At 46.6% G+C, this 7,395-nt stretch overlaps 1 long non-coding RNA gene across 1 annotated transcript; it reads left to right on the top strand.

Annotated features, from left to right (window-relative positions):
* The first annotated feature begins 1,719 nt into the window (after positions 1–1,719).
* On the top strand, positions 1,720–3,578 carry LOC121047104. Its single transcript, XR_005798448.1, has 2 exons — positions 1,720–1,913; positions 2,610–3,578. It is a non-coding gene; the product is annotated as an uncharacterized LOC121047104 (long non-coding RNA).
* The last annotated feature ends 3,817 nt before the right edge of the window (positions 3,579–7,395 follow it).

Raw genomic sequence — 7,395 nt, 5'->3', positions numbered from 1 at the left:
GTTGCGACGCCTATTGGCATAGAGATCATATACTAAATCTAGAGGAAAAGGTCCGCCATTTTCCCATACATTCTGGCTGCCGCAAGCGGCGGATCATGCAGGCAGACCCTCTGGGTCCCAAACACGGTTACATCATCAGAGCAGTTTCGTGAACTTCAACAATCCACGAACTTACCGGTGGAAAAATACTCGCGTTCCTTTCGAAGGTTTCTTTTTGCATAGCGCGCAGATGTACGGCCTCGCGTTAACGCTAAACTAAACCATATACCCGGCTTCGCTGGTGGGGCGCGGCTGGGCGCGGTTGAGGAATACGAAACTGCGCAAACACCAGATTTCCGAGATTTCGACAGAAGGGAAGTTAATGCAGCGTAATGACTTTATTGCTTTTTATAAGCGTTAGAATAGCTCAGAATTTAGTTTACAACGTTAAATTATCACTGTTTATATTGCTGAGAGTTTACACTCTTCGCGTTTACCATGGCAACGTTGCCTTCTTTCTCTCGTGTTCTGTCGCTCTCTTTCGCGATCGTTCACTCGGGACCCAGGATGTCGGCGCACGGGATTTGCCACTCCTCCTCACCCACCTTTACCCCCCTGCCTATTGGCTGAGAGAAAAAAGCAAAAACAAGCAAAACAACACAAACCGGAAGTGACGAAAGTTTTTGTTTTGTTTGTTTTTGCTTGTTTCAATTTTATTTTTTGTTTTTACTTTTTGTTTTTCCAAGTGTTTGTTGGGTGCTTTTTGGAGTGGTCGCGTCGGTTCCAGCGGTCTTTTTTGTATTACACGTTGTCGTGTTATGTGCCGCCGTATTGCCGAGTGGAGTTGGTCGTGATATTCAATGCTTGGGAACGAGCGTCGGCAGTGAAGTTCACAGCGCATTCATGCAAGCTAGCAGGCCCCGTCTCGCCACATGGAGGCCCGTGGGACGCTTGTTCGGAACGTAAAAGGTGAGTGGAATTTACCTACTCTGGTGGCGTTCGATCGTCCATGCGACACCGCAGTGGTGGAATTTGATAGCGCTTGGCTACCTCACGTAGCGTCGGGGACAAAGAAGATAGTAGAGATAATCAACGGGAGTGACATGTGGCTCCCGGGTGCCGCCTGCGCCGCATTTGCATTCAGTAATCGCACTTAAAGAAGGACCAATCGCGTTGGGAATGTCAGCTTTTGACGAGCTCGTGCAGTCGCAAAAGCGTTCTGTCGAAAGACGGGATTTACAAACAGATCAGGCTTCGCGAATGGCCCTCCCGGCGCGTCGAATTTGGCGGGTAATGTTACTGTTCATCCTAGTAGGCCTGCGATGGTGTTTTCTGCACAAATGCTGTATTCTGCCTCGTGGTACATTCACACCTGCAGCAGGACTGCTAAGCGATTCTGCTACAGGTTAATCGCGAAGTGTTGTGCTCTTCCGTAATGTGCATGTTAAAGTGACAACAAATAAGTGCCTCTCTGTTCTACTTCTCCTTTGGTATTCAACTGGTTGTATTTTCTACTACATTTTGTTCAGAAAGCCACTGCGAGACAGGCATTATACTATACTATCCAAAATAATGCTTGAGCATGAGACGAGGTAACAGAAATACTTCTATATGTGCCTGCTTTTTGTGTTTTTGCAAGACAAGGTTTTATGTGCCTGCTTTTTATGTTTTTGCAATTCACCGGCTAGACCACTCTTCTCATGGTTATTGTTTTGTTGGGTGCAAAATTTTCCACCCCAGCTGTCTGATGCTTGCGGCTGATGGCTTCTACCTACGTGCATCAAACAGCGGGCCTGCACCTTCACCGAGACACCAGTAAGACAGTTCTGGGTAACTGCAGCGACTGGGTCACCGATGCCGTTCCACTTCCTGCACTGCACTCCGCGTGGGTCAAAGGGCCAGCGCATGCCTTTTATGGGTTGTCGCCAGCCATAGTGAGTATGGCTTGGAGTCACGTCATGCGAGTGAAATGCTTGTCACCTGAGTGACGTCAGTGGGGGGGGGTTGCCGCCGTTGGTGGGGCTATGATGGTGGTCTGCGATCACAGACCACCATTGCACTGTTCCTTGGTGAACTAGCCGCTCTGGAGGAAGAACAGGGTGCTTTGGGAAGAGCTATGGTGTCCGCTTTTTCACTAGCTCCAGCTGTCGCCACAGACATTTTGTCGAAAGGAGCAACATCTATGAATGAGTAAACGGCGCTTAATGGCCGCAGGGGCCTCGCTTCTGATCGAGGGGGTCAAGATAGTTCTGTTTCAACAGAGGTACCTCTTGGGGTATTGTACAACACAGGAAATAAAGGGCCCGAAAGTTTTCTACCTCGACGAGGTGTGGGTTATGGCAGGACCAATTTTCTCAAAGGTGCGAGTAGACACAAATGCGGCTTTGTTCCATGGACACCTTCATGTTTGGTGGCACGAGGCAGTCATTGCTTAACCCTGCTTAAAGATCAACGACTGGACTGGTCAAGGGTGGCATGCCTGAGAGTGGGACAGTAGACGGCTGTTATATACCAACTTTAGACTTCATTCACCCTTAACTGACAGGGCACTGGAGGCTACATGCTCGGTGAACCAGCCGATTGTCAGTCTTGCATCACTTATCATGCCCCTTTCTCATACTGATGTGCAGGTCGGACATGAGGCAATAAAAGCTTGGCCCACCAACCACATGGCTCCTACCGCCCTGTCAGCGTAGAGGTGAATGGAGCGTAGGGGCGGCAGAGTTGGTGGGGTCTGCTGAGTGCTTCTGGCGTAGCAGTTTGGCAGTGGTGAGTTACTAGAGCACAAAATGCAATACCGCACTTTACTCTGAATGCTGCGAGCCATCGGAGCCAATCCAGTGCCGAAGGTGTGTCACGTGGCCTGTCCGTTGGGCGCAACGGCACGTCGAGCACAGCGTCATCTGGCTGCGACAAAGAGCTGGATTGGCTCCGGTGGCTCGTATAGTCGGCTGCGGTACAACACAAGGTGAAACGGAGTAGAATGTGATGGCGTGTCGCATCACAGAAGGTGAGCAAACTAAACAGATAAAAGTTTGATTTTTAGAGTGCCTTTAGAGCGCATCACAGGCGCCCCAGGATGGGCGAGGAGAAACCTCCTCGCCCATCGATATATTGACGGGGGACCGGGGTAGAAGGGCCTCTGGGGACTGGGCGGTGCCGAGAACAGGCAAGTGTGTGTGACCGGATTTCGGGTAATCGTGGGAGACGAGGCCTGGGGGCCCTCTTTGTGTTTAGCTTTGGCTTTACGTGCGAATATCGGTGTAATGTCGCATGTCTTTGCAGTTTAGACTGAGTGTTTTTGAGCGTTGTGTTTTCGGAACAAATAAAAGGGAGCGGAATTCCCGCTCCCGTGAAAGAACCAGGCTGGACTCTGGTTGTTTGACGGACCACATGGGATCTGGCGTATCTGCGGCAGTATGCGATTTCCTACGATGTGTCCTTTAAGTTTCATATATTTTGGTCTTGAATTTTAACCACTATTGTGTAACTTGTTCACACCATTGTTTAACATGTTTGTTTCCTATGGTTGCATTTGCAATTGCACTGTGTAATGCCCCTGGCTCCGAGGGTAAAATAAAGGAACAGAAACAAACCGATTCTGTAAGCTGCCAAGTTCAATAACAATCTCCTCTTTCTGGATATGTACTGTATAGACTGAGCACCGGCCCTGGACAAGCGTAAGTCCATTGCCACAGACTGAATGCCAGCAGAGCTGCCGAGCCTCGCTTGTGTTTGGTCCCATGGTGGTACACATTAGAGCACTGTGTGGGCCTACGTTTTGAGGCCAGTCCCGGGCCTCCTGGCAACCCGTTCTGTTCGTCCTGACAACAAAGTGCGCTTAGTCAGCATACAAAGACCACTGTTACAATTGTTTGAACAAGGTTGCAGCTTTAGCGGGCTGCTCGACTGCCATGTTGTGGCAGCATTTATTGAAAACGAGTTTCTTGCATAGGCTGCACTTAAAGGGAAGCTGAAACACTTCTTGAAAAAAACGAGTTAGAGGTGAATTCTGGCGTATTTTTATCCCGTGAATCTGAATATCACTTTTGTTTTCCCTGAAGATGCAACTAAAAGCAAGAAAAAGCGAAAAAACATTCGACCAGTCGTGACGTCATACTAGGATCTTCGGGCCGCCAAGCGCGTGTCGCTCGTGTGTTCAGCGCGTGCAACGCAAGCTTGCCAGGTATATTTCCCCGCACTGACACCAGTCGTGACGTCTCTTTCTAACCTTTCTGAAAATAGCAAGAGTGCGCGTGCATAGCTTTGACAGGCGCTGAAGATACGCGAGAGCAGATATTCCGAAGGCTCCTAGTGTGACGTCACGCCCCGGGAAGGAGGGGCTTCGGCGGTACTTTAAAAATTAATTTCTGAAGCCTCCGTGCACCAAATTGAAAAATAATCTTGATATTCCTCATCCTGGAGGTAGAATGAAGGCCATTGAAATGTTTTTTCTCAAATAGAGAACCGCTTCAGTTTCCCTTTAATTAAAAGGCTGGGAGGCATATTGAATCAAATTTGTCCAATCTGTCTGCCAGAATGTGTGAAAGTCGAACAGATAGCATATAGCTCTTGGTAGAGCAACTCAAACTTGACCAAGGTTTACGGTAGGCCTGCACAGTGGTTTAGATAGAACACATCTAATTTCACTCTCCTTTATCACAGTGTGGAGCTAAAAACTAGTGTGCCCTACCAGCTGGTGGTGGTGTGGTGGCCGGTACTTTGCTTGCAGGACTTAACCGAGAAAAAGTTTTCGCCTCTTGCCAAGTTTCACTGAGGCACAGTATAGTTTGCTGCCTGATGCGATCGTAGAGCATGTATCCACCACTTAGAGCTACATGAGACTGGTTTGATCAAAATGAGAATTATATGTTGTCCTTTCAGAAATAAAAAGTAGTAAACTTTATAACTTGCCATATAATTCTTTTCTTCTTTTAAGCTTTCTTTTTGTGCACACAACACCAACAGCTGGCATTGAATTAAAGTATGCCTAAAGTCGGCAAGCCTTTGAACAACTATCGCATGGCCGCAAAGCAAGAAGAAAAAAAACATAGCATATCATCTGCTTTTTTTCCCTGCTCTTGCTTCGGACCACTGGTATGCCGATAGAGCAAATAGTCGTAACCTGTTATAAAATAAGGTGCGTAAGTTGTGCACATAGTGATGGCATGTAGTTAGGTAATAAAAATAAGTGAGACACTTCACAAAGCAGAACAAAAAATTGCAATAAAATGCGGCAAAGAAAACAAAAAACAATATGCCTTTGCCTAGGAGCGGAGGGGAGAGACAATTTGAAGCCACTTTATGACGCTGTGTCATGTGATTCCAAGATGGCAGCGCCTATGCAACGGTGGGTGAAAAGATCTAGAATTTTAGAAATAAATTGAAGGGATGGCATGAAACCACTGGCAGCGGTCTGCTCTGCTGGCTCGTATGCGACAGGGGTTCACCATCACTCTGATGCAATCACTGTACCAAAGTGCTTGCCCTATTGTGCTGCACTCAACTTCATCAAAATAGAGAATTTGCACCACCAATGTGCTGAAAAATATATTTCCTCAATGCTCAAACTATTTGTTAAGGCTTCGTTATATGCCACTCTCTTATAGCAGATAGTTTTCAACTTTTGATTATTGCTTGATTTACTGTAGGTATGAAAACTTTTCGGTAACTGCAGCAGCTGACCACATGGTCACCCCCTCGCATTGGCGAGGGGTGACCTGCAGCCTGTTTGGAAGCCTATCTTGTAGCCCAAGCTACTGTTGCATTAGTAGCAGACTGCATTTGGAAGACAGTGTGGCTGTAGCTAGCTTCAGTTGCTGCATTGGAATGTGCATCTATTGACATTAGGTGACCATAGCACACAGAACTTATTGTGCAGGGGGAGACTGGTGTGGTGAGATCAGGTGAGTATGTGGGCTCCTTTGCAGTGCTTTTCAATGCGGCCGTGAACATAGGATTCTTCATAAAGACTGAAAGTAGATGGCAGATATTTTCTGGCACCTAATATTTTGACAAGCCTTGAATGAAAGGCTTTTCTTTTTCTTACCTGGAATATGGGGCTGAAGTATCAAACTGCCCGTGATGTCGCAAACAAAAAAGAATATCACCATAACATCTCGGTGCTAATAGTCGCTGACAAGATGAGAAATGCAGGGCATCTCTTAATGCCCAACCTCCAGCAAGCACTTGTCGCCTTTTCTCATGCTTTCACTCTGCGTAGATTGTTGAGGCTTGCAAGATGCCAAAGCATTGCCAAATGTAGGAAGCTCCTCCCTGCCATTCTCGTCCTACATTTGGTCCTCGAGGCACACTCCAAGTTGGTACAAAAACATGTGATGGTCTACTGAACACCCAGACACGATTCGGGCGATACGTTAGATATCGTCGTTAACGGAATGCGAATGGCTGGGAGTGTCTTACAAATGTCCGGCCTCTATGCATTGCCGAAGGTAGGAAGCTCGTGCTGGAGGCAGGAAACTGAGGTTTCTCCCACTGTCCTCACCTCGTGAGCGACTTTTAAAAGTGGCAATGCTACACCATGCAATAAAGGTTTTTACGAAACCATTTTGTGGTTGATCTTATCAAGAGCATGTTATAAATCAAATTATATGAACTTACTTCAGTCAAAAAATGGTGCTGTGTATTCAAACTTACATAAAATAGTTTTTCCTGAGCAACCTTCGAAAAAAAATTGCATTGAATAGTGCCACTTTTTAACTGGAGTAAAAAGACCCATGTCTGTGTATAACTATCTAGACACTTTCAAACGAGCATACAGTAAGGAAACGAGGCAATGAATGTCTACCCCATACATGTCACCAGCGTCCTTTACTTGTACGAGACCTCTTCCAGCACAATGGAAGATCATGATTTCTCGGATCGGCCGCCCTTAACAATGAAACAAGATATAAAATCTGCACTCACAGAACAGCCTGGTTTTAATTCCTTTATTGCTTATAACATTTTGGTGTCAACTGGATTGATTGCTGCAATGCTATTAGTCAATATTGGTGAAAAAAAAGATGTGCTTGCATTGACCAAAGTGTGAACATTGTAAAAACATTTTTCAGCAAACACAGATCTCCAACAATATCCAATCCCGCTGGGCAATGGTAGCAATACATGTACAAACATTTTCACATCTAGGTCAGTTGACAAGCTTCTGAAAACGCCAGACGCCTTTTTGCGGTGCGTCTGCTCAGTGGCGCCTGCCACACTATCAGCCCGCTCTATGGACAGATCCGGTGGAATGTTCGATGCGCATTACCTGCAGTGAAAAGTGATTTTATTGTGGTTCTTATAGGCTCTTAGGCACCTGTTTCTGCATTTAGCGGTGTCGCCGTCTATGTAACTACCTCGCTAAATTTAGCGGGAAATAGAATTGGTGTCGAGGTCACGTGACGTCAATTTTCC

The sequence above is a fragment of the Ixodes scapularis genome, unplaced genomic scaffold (assembly GCF_016920785.2).
Source record: "Ixodes scapularis isolate PalLabHiFi unplaced genomic scaffold, ASM1692078v2 PGA_scaffold6__148_contigs__length_123643588, whole genome shotgun sequence".
NCBI lineage: Eukaryota > Metazoa > Arthropoda > Arachnida > Ixodida > Ixodidae > Ixodes > Ixodes scapularis.
The sequence above is the reverse complement of the archived record's forward strand: the minus strand, read 5'-3'. Positions and strand labels throughout refer to the sequence as shown.